Genomic DNA, 26,358 nt, shown 5'->3' on the forward strand with positions numbered 1-26,358 from the left:
ATAAGCAACATGCTTGAGAATTGTTGCCAGGTTTGATTAACACTTTAAAAATATCATAACGTCTAACGGTAGGGCTGGGTCATAGAGTTCTTGATGTATATGAAGAGAGCTGGTTGCAAAGAAAATTTAAATTTTCATTTAAGAAAATAAAACTAAACTATGTTAAATATTTTATTCTTCAAAAAGCATTGATAAGGAACCTTGCATCAATATATTCTCAGAACAGAAATTGAAAGTATTGCCTGTTCTTAAAGTAGTTTAAACTACCCATGCATAGTATTATATGTATTGAAATCTGCATTATTTCTGGCAACATTGGTTGTTGTGGCTAGAATTGCGAACTCTTTTTGAACTAAATAAAATTTGTTTTGTTAAATATTTCGAAAATTATTTCGTAAATTCCACCATCAGAAATTGATTATCGTACCTCGACGAAACAGCAGAATTGCATATCAGTATGTGTTCAACAGCCTTAGGGAAACTGCTGTTGCTTATTTATTTTATTTTTCATGAAGTGTTGAAGTAGAGAATGCAAAGCATTTGTAGGTTGACATTTTCTGGACAAAATACATGAGTGGTCTGTATGTTGCCTGTTTCTTAGTTCTCTTATTTTATATTTGTAGGGTTTTTTTTTTTTTTTTTTAATTCAGGTAGCTTTGTTATTGAGAGAGTGTTTGGATAACTTGATGTTGGTGGAATTCATTTGAACTGAAAAGCGATAAACCCCAAGCAGTTGTTTGAAGCAAGTAGATAGATTACTATTCAAATGTTGTACACATATTTTTTTTCAAAAAAGGGGAGAGACAAGGGAATCTTTTACTCTGAATGCACACTTGTAGAATAGACACATATAAATTGATGACAAAATTTATCTGTAACTATACACATATAATAGATTTTAGGAAAGAAATTATAATTCTAACGTTAGATTAATTTTGGATAAATAAAGATTGAAGAATGTAATGTTGGATCAATAAAGATTGAAGAATGTAATGTTGGATCAATAAAGATTGAAGAAAGTCAATTCACCAATAATGTTAATTTGTTCTTTATATAAAAGTGCTGTTGATGGTTTTTACTAGTAATACATAATACAGTTCTGGGGAAAAATAGATTTTAGGGTATCCCTTGGCAAATTTTGTGGTGGCATTCTTGTTTGCGTGCAATGCCCTCGCAAGTGAAAATAGCGGTTCTAGTGTAGAATTGGTTGCCTCTTTGATTAGTGACAAATTGTTCAGTTTGGGCGATGAAACCTATTTCTAGTTACCATGATACTTTTAACTTTATTTTAGCTTCCTTAATTTTTTTCAAGTGAAAAATAGATCGATGTGTATATGGTCTAAATTAAGGCAGTGCACAGTGCCTAGTTTGTGCAATTCTCTAATTTTTTTTAAGTGAAAATAGATCGATGTATACATGGGCACCGAGTTTGTGCAATTCTTTGACTTCTATTTTGCTTTGTGTAGTAGCCGCCTAGAAATTGTGCATTGAAACATTAAAAAAATTATAATTTCAATAAACTGCATTTTAAATCGAAATAAAACAAGGAAATAACACAAAAATTGAAATACACGTTATTTAATCTGCACAGTACATACAAAAAGGAAATATCAACTTACCTTATGTAGAAATTTTTGTGTCGCAAACAGAATTCCTTAACAGCATCTAAAAACTGTTTACAAGTATCTGAACTAGAATCTCTATACTGCAGTTGCCACATAAATTCACAATAGTAAAAATAAAAAATATCCTCTGAACTGTCGGCATTTCTTTCGAAACTCCCTTTTTATTACACCTCAAGTACCTTCCATAGTGTTGGTATACGTTCCAGTTTCCAAATTCTTAAATCTCACTGTGTAAATTACTGAGAGGTGAACAAAGACATTTAAATCTTTTACACAACAGTCAATGAATGTTTTCTTCCCATTTGTTCCAAAGAGTACAGAAATTTCAGGTTATTATACCACCAGAAGTAATTTTATGGTGTAAAGCACAAAATAAGCAACATACTTCCTAACCATCATCCAATGCATAAAAAAGCCCTGAGAAATATTTTCCCAATAGTTAAATTCACCACAATCGCGCATTACAACCAATTACATCATAATAGGGTTTTCATAACATTCAACGTAAAATACTCCGGTTAACATAAGTGAAACAACAACATAGTAATAAATGAAACACTTGGCAATTATCCAAGGGATACCCTAAAATATAGACTACCCGAAACTTTAAGAGTGATCAGATAAAATTTTAAAAATTGCTTTTTTAATTGTGATTTTTTTTTTCACTCTGAACTAATAAAGACGAGTTTTTTTTTTTTTTTTTTTTTTTTTTTTTTTTTTTTAGATTAATGTATGCTGTATATTTCTGCTGATAGAGAAATGTAATTGTAGTTCTAATAGTAGAGTAGTTTTAAATAAATAAATGTTGAAACTCTTGCAGATTAGTTTTGGTAGTGTTTTGGTATCAGGACTGGATTTAGAAATATATACATGGATGTATGTGTGTGTATACATGATGTGAAAGTAAAATTTGGAAGTACTAAAGTGAGAACACTGAGATGCAGAAACACAGAGATATTGATGGCTTGATACTTAGAATGTAGAATTTGTAATGACTAAGAAAGTTGGCAGATGAGGCTGTTTCCATTTTTATTTAAATTCAGATTAATAGCCACAGTTCACTTAACATTCTAACCATGCATATTACTATGACATTTAAATTTTTGAATGCTATTGCAATAGGAAGAAAGCACGATGGCATCCAAGCAGCACAAAGGGTGAAGCTAAAAGTATGCATTTATCCAATATGGCACTCTGTTAAAAGAAAGGTTTAAGTTAAGACAGGTTTCAGTTCTCAGAGTTTAGGTTCCGAAGAAACTACGTCATCAACGTTACACAAGCTGTGTGGTATAGATTAATCTAGACGTGATGCAGTCCAGAAATATTATTATTTTTTGAATAAAGAGGAAATAAACAAATTAAAAATGAGGAATTAAGAGGCTCATATATAAGATAAAAATTATGTAAATCAGCTGTATGATTTAATTTAATAATAATCCAATTCCTCACTTTTAATTTGGTTATTTCCTCTTTATTCTAAAAATCTCAGTGTTCTCACAGCAGTACTTCCAAATTTTACTTTCATTACACACGACACGTATGTAATGAAATGCGTACATAAACACGTACATACATAAAGACATTCGCACATTTTTTAATTCAGTCCTGATAACAGAGCAGTATCTTAGTTTTAGGTAATGAAATATTAAAGACTATCCGATACTTTTTTGAGCTTGTTTAAGGTGAAATTTTTTGAAATTGTAAACTTTATCAAATAACTTTTGAAATGAGATTTAGAAAAAATATCCAGGAATAGCTTTGAACTATATGATTTTTTTTATAACAATGTCACATATTTAAAAATATTGAGAATTTATGATAGTCAGCCAAATGCCGAAATTTATACAATCATTAATTTTATTTCATAGCTGGAAGCTATCAGCAATGCTACTGTTGATTTGAACCCCAAATCTCCTGATTGCTAGTTGGAAGTGCTTCCAATTATACCTTGAATGCCTTAAATCTTCTTTAAGATTAAAGCATCTGTAAGATATGTGCAAGAAAAGTTAAAGGAACAGTTATAAGAACTCGTGTAACTTGAATGATTTTGCAACTAAGAATATCAAACTTCCACAAGTCATACCTGACATATCTTCAAAATACCCGACAGTCTTCATATGTTCTCATTATACTCATTTAATGCCCTATTCTGACTCTGTCAAAATTTGATACTGAATTTTATTTCATTTGAATATGAAAAAGACAAATATTAAAATAGTTATAAAAACAACAATGTTTAAACATTTTCTTACAACTCTATTATGACATTTTGAATCAAAATTGGGTACTGAAATTTAATATAGAAAGATTCAGGAAGAGGGAATATTTCACCTTGAAAATTCTGAAACGTATTGGGATTTAAGTGTATTTCTATCTGTATTTGACAGATTGAAATGGCCCATCATCTAAAAATTTCATATGAAAATACATAGAATGAACAATTTGTTTTCATAGCTTACAAAATGAAATAGGGAGTTCAAACTTCTTCTAATTAATAATTATATTGACCATTCATCATGCCTTTATAGTTGAATATGTAATTTCGGTTGATCTTTAGATTATGGTAACTTGGCGATTTTTTGGCAAAAATTTGGCGACCAACTCTCCTACAGCAACCCTCTATTTTTTTTTACCCGCCGCCATTTTGTCTTCACGAAGTAAAGTCATGTTTCTTTTCTTTTTATCTACTGAACACTTCTTCCAACAATCTACTAGCCGAATTACACTTATGCTAGAAATTTTATCTAACAAAACTGCTTAATCTTGACAAATATTCACTGCAAAATTGGGAAAAAGTGCACAATACCATACTCGTTACGCGTTTTTCAAAATAACACATACACATAAACCATGTACACGTCGACTTATTTTTACTTAAAAAAACATCCCAGAATTACACAAAAATGGCATTGCGCACACTTTTCACTATATCCATGTACACTGCTTTTTTCTCGTAAATTAGAAAAATTTCACGAAAATACATGACAATTTTCTGAATCTTTAAACCCGGTAAAAAGAACATATATGAAATTACCTGATCGCGAAAAAGTATATACCCTTTCCAAATATGAACATTTCCACATATAAAATAAATAAAATGTCCAAAAACTTTTACCTCTAAATCATCTATTATATTATAAACGTCACCAACGAATTCATACCGCAAGCATTATAAATACTTAGTGTCAAATATTTAAATTATTTCCATGCACGTTTACTTCAACTAAAACGTATACCAAATTCCTACAAACATAAAATTCACAAAATAACTATCATTTAATTAAAATATCACTAAACCATGTACACGTCAACTTATTTTTATCCCAGAATTGCACAAAAATGGCATTGCGCACACTCTTCACCATATCCATGTACACTGCTTTTTTCTCATAAATTAGAAAAATTTCACGAAAATGCATGACAATTTTCTGAATCTTTAAACCCGTTAAAAAGAACATATATGAAATTACCTAATAACGAAAAAGTATATAACCCTTTCCAAATATGAACATTTCCATAAATAAAATATCCAAAAACTTTTACCTCTAAATTATCTATTATATTATAAACGTCACCAACGAATTCATACCGCAAACATTACAAATACTTAATGTCAAATATTTAAATTATTTCCATGCACGTTTACTTCAACTAAAACATATACCAAATTCCTTCAAACATAAAATTCACAAAATAACTATCATTTAATTAAAATATAATTAAATTCAAAAACACTACTTAAAATATAAATAAGCACATACATTAAATTAATAAAAATTAGCTTACAATCCTAATTACTTTAAACTAAATCATTGCTAATAACAATTTTCCCAATAATGCCAAATTACTTTACTTCCACCTTATACAGTCAAAAGTCTTTAATCCGGACTCGTCGGGACTTCGGCGATTCCGGATTATCGATTTTTCCGGATTATAGATCATCAGTTTAAATCTGGTAAGATGGCATGCAGAAATTATAAAATTAAAAATATGAAACCGTAATTTATAAAATAATGAGCAATTATGATCTAAAGGGTATCAAAATTTACCAAAAAAGAAGCCTAATATTTATTTGTTTACTTTATTAAACATTTCTTTCAACGCGCGGATGCGTAAAGCATACCTTACGCATAGCCGAAATTAGAAAATTGCAACCAGAAAACTATTTGATTTGTATTCATGGTATTTATAATGACGAGGAATTTGATTTAAATCATATCAAAGACGGAGAACATCGAAATTAAATACTACATTTAGTAAAGAATTATAAGCCGAATAAAATAAAAACATCTGCTCTGAAGATAACGATAGTGTTGACAAATCAACTTTCAGTTCACTGCGCGCCGCGACGTCTTCTCCCCCCCCCCCGCGCAGAGCAGCGTGAAATTGATAAACAGATTTCGGAACGGTTAGATAAACAAAGAATATGCCTTTATCCATTTTTTGTAGCAATTCGTTTTTTGTTTGATGGACATCGAAACATACTTTCGTTTTCTAGATCCTTTGGGAGCTCCAGCATCGGAAATTCTATTTGACATAATCAAAACTTCAAGCTTACTTTTAGAAAATTGCTCTTACAGTCTGCAAAAAATAATAAGCCGGATCCAATTCGAAGATTAAGGAACAACGCAATCATCAACATTAACTGAAATAGATAATTAGATAATTTTAGCTTATAGCGTCCGTTATACATTAAACGCGCACGCGAAAACGTATTCTGCACTTACGCAGATGCATATGCGCAGTCGTAAATGTCTTGGGCGCACGAGTAAAACGCCTATGCGCATGCGTCAATGCGGCGCATGCGCAGAAAGATTTTCGCTTTGAGGTCCGGATTATAGATCATTCCGGATTATGGGTGTCCGAATTAACGACTTTTGACTGTATTTAGAACAATGCATAAAAATAATATCCTCAAATAATTAAAAATACTAACTTACCTAATCTTCTTCAGAATCTTGCTTACATGGTGGATACACTTTTATTATGTATTCAATAAAATTATTGAACGATTTTTTCTGCGAATTTTTCCTCCACACTTCCTCCGCTAAATAAAAAGCAAAATTCTCTTTATCACAATGCCTCGGAATGGCGCTTTTTATAGCACTCCACGTGCTCTCTATTGTATTGGTATGTGAACCTGTTTCCGGATCTTTAAAATAATATTTGTGGTTCACGGCAAGATGTTTAAAACCTTCATCTTCCAAACATTCGTACGATTTTTCACTTTAGACAGCGCCATACGATCCCAAAATTATTGAACCCTACTTCACACAATGAAGCTTAATACAAAATAATATACAGCCACAGATATTTTTCCAAATTCCCCCCTTTTCCGATTAAAGAACCGTAATTCGTCCATTAATATCACATGACATATCCCATGATCTCTCTCCCTCACACAAAATAATGCGTAATCGTAACTGAGTAATGCTCACATTATTGCCAAAGTCCCAGGTAGTAACCTTTATCGCCTCCAAAATGTCACCAAACTACCAGTTACCATATTCTAAAGATCAGCCGTAATTTCCTTTATTAATTTTCATGATTGTGTTAAAGACCTCCATGAGAAAATACTGCTTTTTCTTTATCATGCAGTTCTATTTCTACAATACATGAATCTATATTTAATTTGAATTTTTCTTAATAAGATCAGATCATTTCTCCCAGGATTTAAATTTTTCAGTTTTTAAAGTTTTATGATAACACTGACACTGTTGGATTCTTCCATTTATTTAGGAAACATTCTTTTAAAGGTTATTTTGACTAGAATGCTTTTTATCTATAAATATATCAATAATATCATAAATTGAATACTTTTTTGAAATATATTTTTCATCAAAGATATTAGTTTATTAAGACACAGCTAGGTGAATACTATTGACCTTTTAACTGTCATACCTGAAATAATCTCGGGCAAAGCACTAGTATTCCAAAATGTCACGCCCGAATATTACTTGAGCTAATTTTTTTTAGTGCATCATTTGTTATACCCGAATATATATCATGAGAAGTTCATTTTGGCTTCAATTCAACAGATGGAAGCACTTTACTGAAGGTTTCAAAGGATAGAAGTTAAAGTTCAAAGTGTGTGGCATTTTTTTAAATTTTTTGATTACGTAGCAAACGTTTCATTTTTGGAATAAAAAAAAGTGACAATTTATGCACCCAAATCAGCAAAATAACTTGAAAGTCAAACATAAATAGAGCAAATGTTAAGTTCCTGCTTTTTAAAAAAGCAATTCCTTCTGGGCCCTCAGAGACAGTTTGGTGAGGATGAACTGGGTGCTTAAAATAGCTCCAAAGATTTAAGATGAAAATAAAAAAATAAGGAATAAAAACAGTACCACCTGGAGGAGCTTTTACAAAAAATTCACCTGAGTAAAAATATATTTATGGGTGCCCCTTGATGATTTTTGGTGGTACATGGATACCGAGTTTGTGCAGTTCTTTGACTTGCTATTTTGGCTTTGTGTAGATTTTTACTCCAAAAATCACTGCTACACAAAGACAGACTAAGACATCAAAGAACTGCACAAACTTGGTATCCATGTATATATTTTCACTTTAAAAAAAAAAAAAAAAAAAAAAAGGAGAATTTCACGAACTTGGCATTGCACACTTCCTTGACTTTGTCAATGTACACATAAATCGATCTATTTTCACTTAAAAAGTCAAAGGAGCACCCAGTTCTGCAGTAGAGCCAAACAAAAACACATAACCTCAATAAACTATATTTTAAATCAAACAATAAAATAACATAAAAATGTAAATTCACTAAAAATATATTTAAAGTTTGTGCAATTCTTTGACTCGTTATTTTAGCTTGTGTAGTGGCGATTTTTGTGCCAAAAGTTGCCGCTTCATAAAGCCAAAATAGAAAACAAAGAATTGCACAAACTTTGGTATCCATGTACACATCGACCTATGTCTCAAAAGCGGGACTTAATATATACATTGGATTTATATATAATATTGTTCTAAGATAGGTAACGATTTATCAAATGCTTTTGAAATCATACTGCTTGGTGAATATATATTACTTGAATGAAAAAATAACTTCAGTAGATTTTTCATTTACATAAGCCCCTTTTTCTGTATCACAGAATATAAATATTATCATTTCCATTAGATTATATCAGCAATATATGCACCTTATATTCGCCTTCTTTCTCTGTTTCATCAATCTTAGCCCTGTGCATTTCTTTCTTTCTTTTTTTTTTTTAAATCCTATAATTTTATGCAAGCCACAGTTTTTTTGAGTTATTTTCTATCCCTTTTTAGGTAATTTAATACATAATCTTTGTCTTACTTCTACAATACAAAATTTTATTGGAGGATTGTTTCCTAATAATTTCATCAAATATCCATTTAATCCTGTCCCTGTAATCACTCATTAGGTATAGTTATTTGTCTAGAACCATCAACATTGTTTGCCGTAAAGATAATTATGATTAAAATTTTCAATTATATTAAATCAAGAAACCCCCATTTTAAATGATTTTAAAGCAATTTCATAATTTTTTAATGATTGTTTTAATGAAACAAAATCTTCAGATTTTCTATAATCTTTTTTAATAGTTTAGAATAAGAAAAGCCATTTATTTGAGATGAATTCTTCTATCTTTGAGGTGTAAGACAATTCTTTTTATCCACCGAAGTATTTTAAAAGATTTGGGATAACCTAAGCATTTTACTGAATATATGTTTCCTTTCTGTATATGTCATCTTTTTAAAAAAATTTTTTTTATTTCATTGTCATAAAATATTCCTCAATTTATTTCCCATTTAAATCTTTTACTCTATAACTGTATGCATATGGATATATTTTTGGTTCGGTAATATATGATACAAAAAAAGTTTCTTCTCTATATATTGGATCAGATCCTTTCGTAAAAAATATTTTAAATTTAAATATTCTAACAAGAACTCCTATTTTATATTTAGAACTTTTTAAAGGCTTTTTTGGCTAGAGAATCTACATATAAATTACAATAAATATATATTACTATAAATATATATAAATTACAATAAATTTATATATATTTATAGTAATATAAATATATATAAATTACAATAAACTACCGTATTTATGCGAATCTAATGCGCCATCGAATCTAATGCTCATCCCCATTTTAAAACTTTAAATAATAAAAAAATTGTTTGTCGGCGAATGTAATGCGCATCAATGATATGAGGAATTTATTTAATCTTATTTTATACAACAATGGATTTGTATATAAACTATCAATTAATGGTATGATAATTTTATTTAAATTTAGATATCATATTTTATACAACAATGGATTTATACATAAAGTAGCAGAACATAGAATTAACCTATTAGTGGGCTATTGTCATGTGAAACAATCATTGTTAATTAGCACTACCGTATATACGGTATCTATCGTAAAATATGAACATGAAATAAATCGTAACATTTCTATCTAGATAACAGTTTCTACAATCAGTGATTAATAGTAAACGTCTTTATTCACTAATGTTTTCATCACTGGAATCCTCGCAGCTCTCTTCGTCAGAAGCAGATTCATTTATTCTTTCCTCATCATCGTCATCGTCACTGCCATTCAATCAATTTGAAATGCAGCATTTCTTGAAAAATTTCACAATCATTGGTGCTTTGATGCTTTTCCAGGCAGCAAAAACCCAGTGTGCAACAATGTGCGGTGCAGCACACTTAATTTTTCCTGTCGGGGTCAATACATGGTTTAGCTCACAAAACCATTTTTCGTACTCCGCCTGAACGTACCCCTTAAGAGGTTTATTTATACTAACGTCTAGGGGTTGTAACACAGACGTCATCCCTCCAGGAATGATAACAAGATCAATGCCTAGGCTGTGCATCTTTTTTTTTACGTCGTCGATGAGATGACCACGAAATGCATCCAGACAAAGCATTGATGGTGTATTAGAGAGCCCACCGGGACGGCGTTTCCATACATTTCGGAGCCAATCAAGCATTAATGATTCCGTCATCCACCCCTTCTCTTGGTTTCGAATCAGGACATCATCTGGGAACAGCTTTTCATTCTTAGGGGATTTAGGGCATGTTTTCCGTTTGAAGATTAAGAAAGGGGGAAGTTTGCACCCGTCTGCTGTTATTGCCAGCATCAATGTTACGCGTTGTGTTTCACATCCCGAAGTTTTGATGATAACTTCCTTAGTCCCCCTCTCTGTAATGGTGCAGTTACGAGGCATATCAAACCAAATTGCCGTCTCGTCAGCGTTGCCAATTTGCCCCATTGAAAAATTCTTTTCCTTCCGAAGTGTGATGACATACCGCTGAAATGTTAGTAGTTTTCCCTCAAAATCTGCAGGAAGTTTTTGGCATATTGTTGTATGGCGTCTTAGAGATAAACCCATCCGCTTCATAAACCGATCCACCCATCCACGGCTAGCCTTAAACTCTTGTTTCGGTATTCCAAGAACTTCAGCCTCCTCTTTTGCTTTATTTCTTATGGTGTCACTAGTCACAGGTTGTCCATTCTTCCTCCTTTCACGTACAAATTCCAAAACGTTTTCTTCAATTTTAGGGTGTCTTCCTTTGTGAGGGCCAGTGAATTTCTTTCTACTAGCTTTAGTTGCAAACAGTGCCAATTTCTGTTGCCGCCACAAGCGAACATTGCTCTCAGCTACATTGAACTCTCTCCCTGCCTTTCTATTGCCATTTTTTTCAGCATAAAGAATTACTTTACGTTTGAAAGTAGCGTCATATGACATTCTTCTCTCTTTGCCCTCCATTTTGTGACTACGTACTCTGCAGTTTGTATCCTCTATGCAATAATGTGTCAACGATAAATGTAATGGTAAATGTAGTCGAGAAATTTGGTTGACGCCATCGGCGAACTTAGCACTCGAATCTAATGCGCCATCGAATCCAATGCGCACCCCAATTTTGAATACTACATTTGGCCAAAAACGATGCACATTAGATTCGCGTAAATACGGTAATTTTTGGGCTTACTAGCTTTGACAGGTGTAATTTTTTAGATCTGTGATATGAATTGTTATTTTGAAGTATTTGTTATAATGCATCAGTATATTTTCTAGTGTTGTTTGCATGCATGTATTTTAAAATTTTTTCCAGACAGTTTCATTAAAACTTTCTACTATAGCAGACTTAATTTCTTTATTTTTAGTTATAAACCATTTTATATTATAATCTTTAAATAGCTTTTGTGTAGTTTTTCTTACAGTTTCAGCACTTTCTGCTGAAACTGCAAGAAAATTAATATAAATTTCAGTATTCTTTCTTTAAAAACTTGTTTAAAACCTCATACTATTTCTTCAGACGTTTTTTTTTTTTTTATAAGAAAAGTAAAGCATATTTATTAAATGCATTTGTAATAACTGTTAACAAATAATTAGTGCCAGCATTATATTTGCTATAATTTTTAAGAAATAATCAAATTGGTTCAGAAAGAAATCAGCATCAAATTGATTATTACAATTGGGTACATAAATTCTTTTAAATTTACATATAATGGGTTTATATTGCATAAATTCATCTTAAGTACTTAAGTATTCTCCAGCACCTTTCTTGGTAAAAGTATATTTGAGGGTACCCCTAGGCGATTTTTGGCGGTACGTGAATATCGAATTTGTGAAAGTCTTTAATTTGTTATTTTTCCTTGTGTAGCGGCAATTGAAATCGCCGCTACACAAGCCAAAATAACAAAACAAAGAATTGCCCAAACTCGGTACCCATGTACACATCAACCTATTTTCACTGTAAAAAAAAATTCCCAGCATTGCACAAAAATGGCATTGCGCACTCTCTTGACTTTATCCATGTACACATCGACCCTCAGGGCCTCACTTTTGTGAGTACGGGTGTGGTAATCCCGAGGTACCCTAGCCGTTCAGGGGATCATCTTCTTGGTGAGACAGGTGTCACGATCCTGGAGCCCCAGTGATCTATCCTCTTTTCTGTCTCCTTTCCTCTTGGCTGGAACTTTTCCCCTTCCCTTCTCCCTTGTGGTTTCTCTCTTCAGAGTTTGGGGCTCTTCACAAGAAACTGGGACAGCCCTTGTCTCTAGTTTTTGAGTGGCGAGAAAACTGCCCGCGTGTTTGCCATGCGTGGAGACCCGTGTCGCTGGAAAGGAGGGTCCTGGTAGTTGAGGGGCGAGGTACTGTCCCCAACACACTAACTACTTTGGCCTCTGCTTCAGCTAAATGGGAGGCACCTTAGTCGTCCTCACGGGTGTCAGTCGGCTGGTCACTAGTCCTTGTGTCAGTGGCTTGGGGATAAGCTCTCGAGAGTACTTTCTTTTGGGAAAGCCGACTGTGGGGCTTCAGTTTGCGTATAGGTCCGGCTAGCCTTAACACAGGAATCTGTGTTCCCTTGGTGGGCAGGGCCGTCGGACCCTAAAAAAGTATGTATAGATGCAAAGGCTAATAATCCTAACAATAGTCCCCATTTCCTTGTTGTCTCTAGTCCTTCTGGCAAGCTGCAAAAGATGTCTCCTTTTGTTATAAATAAATATATCCATTCTTGTATTGGTGAGCCCAGAAATATTAAGCGTCGCCGCTCCAGAGACTTGCTTATTGATACAACTCTGGCCACCCAGTCTGCTTCCTTACTTCAAATAACCAAACTTGCTAAAGCAACTGTCACTGTAACAGTTCATAAGACATTATTGCATAAGAATTATTCTCGCGATGTGATCTCGGAAGTCGACCTTCTGTCTGTTCCTGAAGAAGAGTTCGTTTTCGAATTAGCTGATCAAAAGGTTTGTGCTGTAAAGCAGATCAAGATGCATAAGGAAGATCAGTTGATTGACACGGAACACGTAATCCTGACCTTCAAGTCGCCTGATCTGCCGCAGAATATCAAGGCTGGGTATCTTAATTGCCCCATAAGACCTTATATTCCAAATCCTATGCAATGCTTCCAGTGCCAGTGTTTCGGCCATTTCAAGATGTCCTGTCGTGGGAACCTGACATGCGCTCGATGTTCATTGGTTGGCCACGATAGTGATAATTGCACTGCTGTGACACTGTGTATAAATTGCAAGGGTGAACATCCAGCATTTTCCCGATCATGCCCAAAATGGAAAAAAGAAAAGGAAGTACAGATGTTAAAAGTCACATACTGAAGCCAGAAAACTAGCTCAAAGCACACAGCTTCAATCAAACAAATCATATGCCAGTGCTGTTAAATCAACACGTACCATTGCCACCCAAACCTCAATAAGTACACAAACATCACAAAATAAAACCCAGCAACCTGCAAGCAAGAAAAAGGAAAATCCACACATCGTGCAAAATAAAGAAATAGTTATTCAAAGCAAACCAAAAAATGTCCCTCCAAAATCAATTAACAAAAATAGAAGTCCCAGCAATAGTTCCGTAGATCAAATGATTTCTGAATCTGCAGATTCAGATAGTATGGAAGTGGAAGAGGGTCAGGAAGCTCCCGAACATCTGCTTCTGCGCAAAACTAAAAAGCAACACAGAAAGAACAAACATCAAACATAATGGCCACCCTCGTCTCATGGAACTGTCGCAGTTTCCACCGAAATTTCCTTGACGTCAAGGAAATTTCGGTGGAAGCTAGCTATGATCAACGCTTATCCTGTGTGTGTGGCAGTACAGGAAGCAAATCTGAAAACGGATCAACAAGCAAAACTTCGGAGGTTTTCTTTTGTCAGGAAGGATTACCTTGCAGGTGAATGTGCCAGTGGAGGTGTAGGTCTCCTTGCCTTACTAGACTATCTTTCAAGTTCCTTTCCTTTGATGACATCCCTCTAAGTTGTTGCTGTACAAGTAAATTTTCATATTGTAGTTTCAGCCATTTTTCTTTATTTGCCTCCTAATGAGCACATTGATCAGCAAGATTTAAATGGTCTTATAGAGCAGCTGCCAGAGCCTTTCATCATAATAGGAGATTTTAATGGCCATAGTCCGCTCTGGGTAGTAAAGATACAAATTGCCGAGGAAGACAAATTGAGCAAACGATTGAATATCCTAGCTTTTGTCTCCTGAATAATGGGCCTTTGTCTCCTGAATAATGGGCAGGATACTTATTTCCATGAGCCTTCAAGGACATTCCACGCTCTCGACCTTGCCATCTGTTCACCATCTCTGTTGCCATTGAGCACTTTTAGTGTGGGAAATGATCTTTACAACAGTGATCACTATCCCATTTTTATATCTCTTTCACGAAGAGGAGCAAACCCCATGTTGAGATCCCCTAGGTTCATACTCGATAGGGCAGACTGGGAACTCTTCCGTTGCAGAGCTCACAGATGAAATGGTAGAAGATGTGCATATCGATGATGCTGTTGAAGCTGTTACTAATATTATTATTCAGGCAGCTATGCTTTCCATTCCTAGAACATCAGGAAAAATACTAAAATATATGAAACCATGGTGGAATCGTGACTGTCATGAAGCACTGAAAAAACAGAAAAAAGCACGGGGTATTTTTCGTGGATATCCTATTCTGTGAAGCCTCATAGCGTTTAAGAGAGGCAAAGCAAATGCACGAAAAGTAAAAAGCAGAGGCAAAGGAATTCTTGGATTTCATATGTGTCGTCAATAACATCCTCTACGCCTAGTAAGCGGGTTTGGGAAAGAGTTCGAAAAGCATGCGGAATATGTAAAGATTACTCACTTTCCTTTTTGGAAAAAGATGGCCAAGTGATTAGCTCAATAGAACAAATTGCAAATACCATTGGTGAGACATTTGCTGTCGTTTCTTCCAGCAGAAACTATTCACCTCCATTTCTATCTATAAAGCAGCACTCTAAAATAAATCCCATCACATTCAACTCTTCCAAATCTGAACTTTACAATAGAGACTTTACTATGCCTGAGTTAAGGAGAGCTTTGTTGCAGACGCATAGGTTTTCTCCGGGTCTTGATGGCTTGAATTATGAAATGCTAAAACATCTGTGCTATAATTCACTGACTGCTCTCCTCGCTCTTTACAATAGAGTGTGCAAGGAGCGTACTTTTCCCAGTGCATGGAGGAGAGCTGTTGTAATTCCTATTGCTAAGACAGGGAAAGATCCAAGAAATCCGTCCAACTATCGGCCAATTGCCTTTATGAGTTGTGTATGCAAGCTGTTTTAAAAAATGGTAAATAGCCGCCTAGTCTACTTCTTGGAAAAGAATATTATCATATCGCCTTATCAAAGTGATTTTCGAAAGGGGAGAACAACCGTAGATAACATGCTCCTCTTAGAGACATCCATTCGAAAAGCTTTTGTAAGAAGTCACCTTGTCTCTTTTTTTTTTTTTTTTTTTTTTGACTTTGAGAAAGCTTATGATAAGGCATGGAGATACCTTATACTTCAGGATCTTCACAAGACTGGCTTGTGCGGCAACCTACCAATTTTCATTCAGAATTTCTTGAACACTAGAACTTTTCAAGTAAGGATTGGCTCTGTTTTGTCGGATGTTTTTGAACAGGAAGAATGTGTGCCTCAAGGCTGTGTGCTTAGTGTAACCCTGCTCAGTTTATAAATAAACTCTCCATTAAAAGAACTTCCTCCCACCATCTTGGGATCGCTATATGTTGATGATCTACAGATTAGCTGTTGAGGGGCAGACATGAGATACGTAGAGAGGCAATTGCAGATGGCTCTGAATAAGATCCAAGAATGGTCAAACAAACAGGGATTTACTTTTTCCAAACAAAAAACTGTGTGCGTGCACTTTTGTAGGAAGCGAGGTCTCCATCCTGAACCTGAGTTATATCTAAATGATTCAATTATTCCAGTTGCGAAGTAAAATTTTTAGGAGTGACGTTCGACCAGAAATTGACTTTCCTTCCTCATGTTTTAAACCTGTAAAAGAAGTGTTTAAAAACACTAAATATTTTAAAAGTGTTGGCGAACACCTCCTGGGGTGCAGAGCGTTGCTCCATGCTTCGAATTTACAGAGCCCTTGTTCGCTCTAGACTGGACTATGGCTCAGTTGTTTATGGATCCGCTCGGTCATCAGTTTTGTTAAAACTCGATCCTGTTCACCATCAAGCTCTGCGGATTTGTTCAGGAGCTTTCAGAACTTCTCCTGTCCAGAGCCTGTATGTTGACTCTAACGAACCGTCACTTTATCTGAGGCGTGAGCAATTGTCCCTTTTGCAATATTTTAATATTCTATCACAACCTGAACATCCCAATAAGCTGTACTTACTTGATAATGTATGTAACACTTTATTTGAAACACGTCCATCCTGTGTTCCTACCTTTCCTTTAAGAGTTCGCCCTATCATTGAGGAACATTCCCTCTCTGATATGCGCCCCCAAGTAGTGCAGAATTTTGAAATCCCACCTTGGGAAAATGCATGGATTCAACTTCTTCATGTTTTCAAACATCACGTGAAGGCAAGCACTAACGAGATCATTATAGACAAATCTTCGCTAAGCACAGGCACAAATATAGCAGTTATCTGATATATACAGATGGATCCAAGTCAAATGATCATATCAGGATGGCATTTGTATTTGTAGATTACAAAGAGGGCAGATGTCTGCACCATGCTTTCTCAGTCCTAACATCTGAACTAACTGCAATATATTATGGTCTTTTGTACATCTCAAAACTCTGCCACAAAAAGTTTATACAGACTCATATACTGCTCTTAAATCGTTGGAAGCTTTTCCCGACACTCAGAATCCTGTGGTAGTGGATGTTCTCAAGGTTCATATAAATTTAACGATTCAAGGATATGAAGTCCTGTACTGCTGGGTTCCTGGACATGTGGGAATAAAGGGAAATGAGCTTGCAGATATCGCAGCAAAATCTGCTGCTGAACTGTCCAGTCACCTCATCCCTTTTAGAGACATCTGCTGTGTCATTAAGGGGAAGATCCATAAAAAATTGCAGCAAATTTGGGACGTTCAGCTTCACAACAAGTTGAGAAATGTCAAGCCTAGAATTGAGCATTGGGATTTTGCTGGAAAACGTAAGGAGGAAGTTCTTTTGACTCGCCTCAGAATTATTCTCACTAGAGGGACACAAACTATCGTCTGAAAGCTGAAAATGAGCCCATTTGCTTTAATTTGTAATGTTTGTTTATCTGTTCGTCATATTTTAATAGTCTGTCCATGTTTTAATAGTCTTCGCCAGACATATTTTAATAGCTTTGACTTACCTCTCGACCGTTTAATTGGAAGAGAAGTCAATTGTAATTAATTTTATTATTTAAAAGAGACTGGCTTCTATTACCTAATGTAATTTGTTTTGAAGATTGTGTCTTGAATTTTAATGTGTGCTTTTAACTTGTTTTTATATGACTTCATCCTCTGGATTTGGTACATTTGTCCACTTGTTTTTATTTATTGTATTTTAATTTCATCAATTGTAATCATCCCATCTCGTGTTTGGCGCGCTATTATCATCTTTGGTTTTGTGCCAATAACCTCTCACTCACTCACTCCCATGTACACATCGACCTATTTTCACTTAAAAAAAAATCAGAATTGCACAAATTAGACTTTGTGCACTCCCTTGAGTTTGTCTATGTACACTGCTCAAAAAAAAAAAAAAGGGGGGGACAGTTCTATATCTCCCGTTCTACTGGGCCGATTGACAAAATTCAAATTGCGTTCTTCATGTCTCGAAAGCGCGACTTAAAATATATATTAGATTTATATACAATGTACGTCCAGAAAGTAAGTTCCATTTGGTAATAAAAGTAAATTGTGTACAGCTACAGAAAAGTTATTTATTGCACAAAATTCAACAACTCTTAAACTACTTTTCCACATAACTGCCGAAATATTGCAGGCATTTGTCATAGCGGGGCACAAGTTTTTGTATACCTTCTTCATAGAAATTTGCCGCCTGTGTCTTCAACCAGTTGGAAACAGTTTCTTTCAGCTCGTCGTCATTGTTCAAGTGTTAACCGCCAAGGAAAGACTTAAGATGGAAGAACAGATGAAAGACACTAGGAGCGAGGTCAGGGCTGTACGGAGGATGGTCAAACACGTCCCAGCCAAATCCGTGTAGGAGGTTTTTCGTCACATTTGCAGTGTGTTGTCATGCGTTGTCGTGAAGAAAAACAACACCTTTTGACAGCAATCCTCTGCACTTATTCTATATTGTGCGGCACAATTTCCGAAGTGTCTCGCAATAAGCATCTGCTCTGATTGTTTGACCACGCGTTAAGAAATCAATGAGTAAGATGCCTTTCCAGTCCTAGAACACTGTGCACATCATTTTTCGAGGTGTCAAGATTTGCTTCGGCTTAACCTTTGCTGGGGATGAAGTGTGCCTCCATTCCATTGATTGCCACTTACTTTCAGGGGTGTCATAAGAAACCCAAGTTTATCTCCTGTGACTATCTGTGTCAGAAATTCTTCGCTGCTTTCAGCATAACGGGTCAAAAACTGAAGTGCACTACCCATCCGTTTTGTTTTGTGTTGCTCAGTAAGAATCTTTGGTACCCAACGTGAGCAAAGTTTACGAAATTTCAGTTTTTCGATAACAATTTCATGCATTAGTGATCATGAAATTTGGGGAAATTCCATAGCGAGAGCACTAATTGTAAACCTTCGGTTTTCATATATCTTGTCATCAATCGCGTGAACTAGTTCTTCTGTAACCAAAGATGGACGCCCACTTCATTCTTCATTGTGCACATCACTACGTCCGTCATTGAACTTTCGGACCCATCTTCTCACCATTGAATCACTCATCGCTTTTGGTCCGTAAACATCGCAAATTTGCCGATAAATTTCACTAGGTTTCACATTCCTTGCATTCAGAAAACGAATCACAGATCTGATTTCACAAGCGGTGGGATTTTCAATCAACACCGACATTGTAAACAAGCACAACAAAGCATATGTGACTGACAGCGATCTCCAAATGGCGCGCGTTTCTTCTCCTTGATACAGAGCGTCTACTACGCATGTGCGGAACTGCGATCGCAGAGCTGCAGCGGAGATAAATTGAAACGGAACTTACTTTCTGGATGTGCCTCGTATAGCACTATTCTAACATAGGTATTTTGACACAAAATCGGATTTTTTCTGAAATAACATATCAATTTTTTTACATATTTCGATTCTACAACTCAAATTACACCTAAATATGAAATTTTGTAAAATTTGGAGTGAAATTTACAGAGAAATTCGCAAATTTATGTTGGCACTTTTTTTTCAGTTGCGCCAAGAATTGGCGAACTTCTTAATATATGGCAACCTAGTTTCCTTTCCCGTGAGAGGGAAAAAAGTCACAATCGTTCCTTTTTTCCAAATAATATTCTTTATATTATATTTTTAATTATAACTGTTATTATTTTAAGTACTTTTTTCTTTTTCGAATTTCATTTTAATTGTTCAAGTTGCATGGTTTTTTTCGAATAACTGTTTTGAAAATTTCTATTTACCTATTCGAACTGCATAAATAAAGGTGCATCGTTTACTTTTTTCCAAATAGTTTTCTTTATACAGTCAAAAGTCGTTAATTCGGACACCCATAATCCGGAATGATCTATACTCCGGACCTCAAAGCTTAAATACTTTATGCGCATGCGCCGAGTTGACACATGCGCATAGGTGTTCACGCGTGCGCGTAAGACCTTTTACGTCTGCGCATATGCATAGACTCCAACTACTACGGATTCTCCGTAGTTTCTACGGAAATTCATGAAAAACTACGAGCTACGAAAAGTATGGAAAAAACTACGGATTTTACAGAAACAAGAGCAGGAGAACCAGTACGCAAAACGAAACCAACTAATTCATCCGATGATTGGCTGAATACTCGTGTTATCATATATCACGTGTTGAGTGCGTTCCTAGTTTTGAAGAATTAGCCAATCGTAGATCAGTAACTCCAACCGTTAACGACTTATCAATAGTTCCACCCAATTGTCTGTCTCCCAGGTTCCTCGTTGATGCGTGTTTAGGCTGCATTCGGCTGCATTGTGTAGTTTACGGCGAGAGCTTAGCGTGTGTCTTGTGAACTGTGAATCAGGTGAAAGATTTTTAATCATAATGCTGCCTCGAACGAAGAAGCCAAAATTATCAAAGCAGAAGTTTAAAGATTCATATTCTTCAGAATTTCCATGCATTAAAGCGTCCGAAATTTCTGTGAATCACGCACACTGCAGTGTATGCAACAAAGACTTCTCAGTTGCTCATGGCGGAAAAGATGACTGTAAACGGCATGTGTTTTCTCAAAAGCATATAGAACTTGGCACCGTAAAATCTAAAGAAATAACAAATTTCTTAATAAAAGATGATGAAACAGATCCTATAAAAGCCGAATGCTATTTTGTTCATTTTTTAATTGAACATAATCTACCACTTTCTGTTTTGGATCATTCCAAAGAGCTTTTCAAAGCAATGTTTCCGGATTCTGCCATAGCAAAAAAATTTAGCTGCGGTCATACCAAAACTGCTGCTATTGTGAAAACGCTTGCAGAAAATACTGTAGCTGATATTATAAAATCAGTGTGCGGTACATCATTTTCTCTAAGTACTGATGGAAGTAATGATAACAATGATAACAAACTGTACCCATTGGTTATAACATACTACAGTAAAGAAAAGGGAGTGATAATTACTTCATTGATTTCTATTCTAGAATGCACGAATAATACAGGAGAAGGTATTTTTAATTGTATAAATGAAAACTTTAAAAACAAAGGTTTAGAATGGAAAAATTGCTTATCATTTTCTTCAGATAATGCTAGTAATATGATTGGAAAGTTTAAAGGTGTAGCATCATTTATCAAAATGCATCAACCAAGTATAATCACCCGAGGTTGTCCGTGCCACCTCTTGCATATAGCTGCAAAAAAAGCTACTGAAAAATTAATTGGCTCAGAAATTGAAATGTTGATAATAGATATATATTTTTACTTGGAGAAAAGTTCGAAACGGAAGCATAGCTTCAAAGTTGCTCAACAAATTTTGGGACAGAATGCAAAATCTCATAAAATTTTGAAATATTGCAGTACGAGATGGTTGTCTCTTTTAGAATCTATAACAAGGATTTTGGAACAGTGGGATGCTGTGATAAATTTTTTTGGAGATAAACCAGATAACAGTGAGAATGAAGGAAAGAGATTGCAAAACATTAAAAAAATTTTACAGTCACTGACCACCAAATTGTACTTGTTATTTTTGAAAAATACTTTGCCTTTGTTTATAACAGTAAATATTAATTTGCAACAACAAGCTCCTTATATACATAAATTGAGAAGAGAACTTTTTGAACTTTTAATGAATTTATTTGTTAGATTCGTAAAACCATCAGTAATTTCTAAAGAAAATGAAGATGTTACTCTAACGTCTATTCCATTTCAGAAGTATAGTAAACAAAAAGAAAATGAAAATTTAGTGATTGGTACGGAAACAAGACTATATTTAAAAAATGCCAAGTTGAATGAAAGGGAAGTGAAATCATTTTTCAATTCTGTGCAAGCTTTTTTTGTAACTGCATGTTCATATATAATTGATAAATTTCCACTGAGTGATCCATTTCTAAAACATGCTGAAGTTGCTGACATCAACTTGAGAACTGAAGTCTCATTTTCATCTGTTCTTTACTTGATGAATACTTTTCCATCCATTATTGATGAAAAATGTCTTAATCAAGTAGAAATTGAATTTTCCATGTATCAAGTAGATGATTTGAAAGAAATTGTAGATTTGCGTATTGATATAGCATGGGGAGAAATTGCCAAATTAAAAAATATGAATGGGTGTATTAAATACAAAGTATTGCCTTCTGTAATGCTTGCTGTCTCAATAATACCTCATTCAGATGCAGCTTGCGAAAGAATTTTTTCTATTGTTAAAAAAAATCAGACGGAATTTCGACCAAATTTAGGTCTTAAAACTCTTGAAGCAGTTTTGATTGAAAAAATAAATATGCAGGCAAATGAAGAACTGTGTTATAAAAAAACATTCTCAAAATCAGAACTTAAGCTTGCTAAGCATACTACATATAAATCTTTGCATTCATAAATTATGCGTATTTTGTTTAATACTTATATGTATCATTCTTGGTTATTTAAATTTTATTTCCCTGTAGAAATCATATCCAGAATAAAGATATGATTTATAGCTTCTGATTTTTTCTATGATTAGTAGTGATTTGAAGTACTTTTTATTAGTGAATGCTTGAGGAGTTAAAAGAAAATTTCTAATTAAATGTGCATATAATTTACAAGGTATATTTTTAATTATTCAGTTTTATATGTATATGGATTTTAAATGTAATAAAATTGATTACAATTAATTATTAATTTAAAATTAATGAATGGTTAATTACAACATATGCTACGCGCACATTTTCAAAGTTGTAAAAATGTCGTTCGCGCGTTGACTACTGACAAGGTTTGCTGAAGGTTGGAGTCTATGCATATGCGTGTGCGCAAGTGCAGAATACGTTTTCGCGTGCGCGTTTTATGTATAACGGACGGTATAAGCTAAAATTATCTAATTATCTATTTCAGTTAATGTTGATGATAAGTGTTGTTCCTTAATTTTCAAATTGGATCCGGCTTATTATTTTTTGCAGACTGTAAGAGCAATACTATAAAAATAAACTTGAACTTTCAATTATGTCAAAAAGAATTTCCGATTCTGGAGCTCCCAAAGGATCGTACAAAACGAAAGTATGTTTCGATGTCCATCAAACAAAAAGTGGAATTGCTGCAAAAAATGGATAAAGACATAAAGAATGTGACAGAGATGTTAGTGAAAACGAAAAAATTTCGATTGACAAGTTAGTCGATATTCTCGGCACAGCAATTAACGGGACTTGAACAGTGGAACTTTGAAACTGAACAAGAAATTATGTCTGTTTATAGAATTAAAGAGAAAGTATTATCACATTAAACGAAGCAACTTTAACAACTTACATTTAAAGAAATGTTTAATAAAGTAAAATAAATATTAAGCTTTTTTTTTTTGTAAATTTTGATACCCTTTAGATGATAATTGTTCTTTATTTCATAAATTACGGTTTCAAATTTTTAATTTTAGAATTTCTGCATGCCATCTTATGAGATTTAAACTGATGATCTATAATCCGGAAAAATCGATAATCCGGAATCGCCGAAGTCCCGACAAGTCCAGATTAACGACTTTTGACTGTATATATATTTTTGTCATAGTTATTTTGGGTAATTTTTAAATTTTTATACTTTTATTTTAATTGTTTGTGTTGTATTGTCTCTTCAGATAATTGTTTTAAAATTTTCTATTTATTCCTTCGAGCTGAGCATTTTAAATGTATTTATGAATATAAATTTTCCAGAATTTGATTTTATTTATTTGAATTGCGTTTCTTTCGGAAGAATACTTTGTAACCCAGACTACAATGTGTTTGAAAACTGCATATATTAAAAGAGAAAATAAAGTAAAGCACAGTTAACACACCTTTCAATGTTCCGTTCAGAAAAGATATATATAAATAAGAGAGATGTATAACCGACATTTTAACTTAGGATGACTTGCATACACTGCTTTAAACATTTTTATCATTGTGCCCATTGCTTTACACAATTTTATCCTACATTTGGTTTCTTAAAATGTTATTCACATTTTAGTCAAATATTTTATTTTTGAAATCGCAAGAATCAAATATCATAAGATTAAAAGGTTTTAAATTTAAAAAAAAAAAAAAAAAAAAAAAATACAAATACTAAATTTTATGCAAAAATTTATTTTTTCTTCTTTTTTTCTTCAGGCATTCCACTTTATTCTTGCTCTTTTTCTTTAGGCATTCTGCAAGTATATTAAAAAGTATCCAACCTTTCGAAATATCTTGGTATTTCTGACAATCATTTTAAATAAAGTTATTGCCTTCCATTTCATAAAGGCCCATAAACGGCCGAGCGGTAAAGTCGCTAAACACTGGTAGTTCACTACGGGGTTCTAATCCCGATAAATGGGCTGGTTGCATGGGCGTTTTCGTGAATTTTCTCATGTGTACCGTATATGCCAGCTGGTTTCCCTTAGAAAGTCCTTCACGAAGTCATCCTTCCTTTTAGGCAGATAGCCCTGCTTTGCTGTAACTTAATAATCCAGTTCAATCCATTTCATCAGTATTTGGTCAGAGCCTTTATCAGTCTTTAGAGGATAAACATTTTGTAGGTATGAGATGAAAGGAAAGACTGGTTTCATCAAGAGGTTTTGGTTTATTTAATTATGACAAAGCACACTAGGGCTATCTGCCAAAGGGAAGGGATGCCTTCGTGGAGGAAACTTCTAAGGGAAACTGGCTTGCATACACATTACAATGGGGAAAACCACGAAAACGCCCATGCAGCCAGCCCGTGCACGGGATTCGAACCTCGGACCGAACTACCAGTGTTTAGCGACTTTACCGCTCGGCCGCTGTTTCATCAGGAGGAAAAAAAAAAAAATCTTTAGGTGACATTGACATACATCACTGGATAAACTCCTGAATCTTCAAATAATTCGACTGAGAAAATCATGGGATTCTCTATTTATGATACGATATGATGTTTTATAACATAATTTAAATTTATACAACCATATAGTCTAAAACCAGTCGCTCTTCACTTTAATCTGCAATGATATCGTTTTTGTCTTTTCTGTTAACCACAAGCTCAATTGATGGTATATGCTGGTTTACACGTCCAAGTGTTTTCTCGTAAATTCTTTGAACACGTAAATTCTTTGAAGTATCCTGAAAGTATATTCAAATGAGTCCAACTTTTTTAAACATCTTGGTATATCTGACAGCCAAATTTCCCTGCAAATTTTTGCTTAATTTTCTCCCTAATTTTCTTCTTTCCTTCTACAGTTATTGTCAGTGCTCACACAAGAAAATTAAGATTTTTCGATTGCTAGACTTCCATAAATTTTGCATTCTTGTCAACTTTTTAAAATATCAATTACATAATTTGCATTTCAGCTGAAGACAGTTTTTCATTTTCTAGTTATTTTAACTATAAATAAAGTTTAAAGCAAAGTCCAAAGGATAAATATTTTAATTAAAATATTTTTGCTAAATGACAAGGAAATAAAACAGTCCAGGTTTATTCTGTACCATAGAGTGACCCGATTCTTATATTGGCTGAAACAATCTAAATCATATTAAAGATCATGTTTTTTTGTACAATCTATAACGCGAGAGAAATATTAGCTTCTTAAAACATTCTTTCTAAGAGTATTAATATAAAAGATTATATTTATATATATATTTTTAAAACTGGGACTTGAACCAAACTGTCAAACTTTTAAAGTTTAATTTACATGGTGGTTATAATTAAAGTTCCACTTTGAAATGGTCATAAAAGGAAAACTACCAGACCAAATGTTATCAAACTTGGGAATTGTGTAAAGGAGGTTATGGAAATTTATTTTCCGCAGAAAAAAAAAAAAAAAAAAAAAGAGTTAAAAAACTCACCAGCAGGGGAAAAATGGCGCTGTATGCAATATTGTTAAATGAAATAAGAATTGAAAACATCTGTTTAAAATGTGTTTAATAGTTTCCGAAACGTGTTACAAAGCATGTTCAATGTAGCGTCCAGTATTTTCCGAAAGCAAGTTAAATCCTGTTACTGCATTCTCAACAGCAGCTCTTAGCATATCAGGAGGAATGTTACGAACATGTCAGTGTATCACAATTTTCATTTCTGCCAAATTGTTTAGATTATCACCATAAACAGTGCTTTTGAGATAACCCCATAGCCAAAAGTCACAGAGGTTGAGGTCTGGTGGGAAGAGGGAAAGTGTCGGCCTATAAGACGTTTATTCGTGAAATG

The 26,358-nt window shown here is 34.0% G+C and overlaps 1 protein-coding gene across 4 annotated transcripts in view; it reads left to right on the forward strand.

Moving 5' to 3' along the window:
- The first annotated feature begins 323 nt into the window (after nucleotides 1–323).
- LOC118201606 (uncharacterized) overlaps nucleotides 324–26,358 on the forward strand; it is an 80,184-nt gene continuing 54,149 nt past the window's right edge. For all 4 annotated transcript variants that reach the window (XR_015041816.1, XR_015041815.1, XR_015041817.1 and 1 more), the window contains exon 1: nucleotides 324–581. The gene's annotated coding sequence lies outside the window, so the exon portion shown is untranslated. The remainder of the gene's footprint in view (nucleotides 582–26,358) is intronic.

Source organism: Stegodyphus dumicola, chromosome 6 (genome assembly GCF_044657685.1).
Source record: "Stegodyphus dumicola isolate Sdum_Otavi_A_Nest chromosome 6, ASM4465768v1".
Taxonomy (NCBI): Eukaryota; Metazoa; Arthropoda; class Arachnida; order Araneae; family Eresidae; genus Stegodyphus; species Stegodyphus dumicola.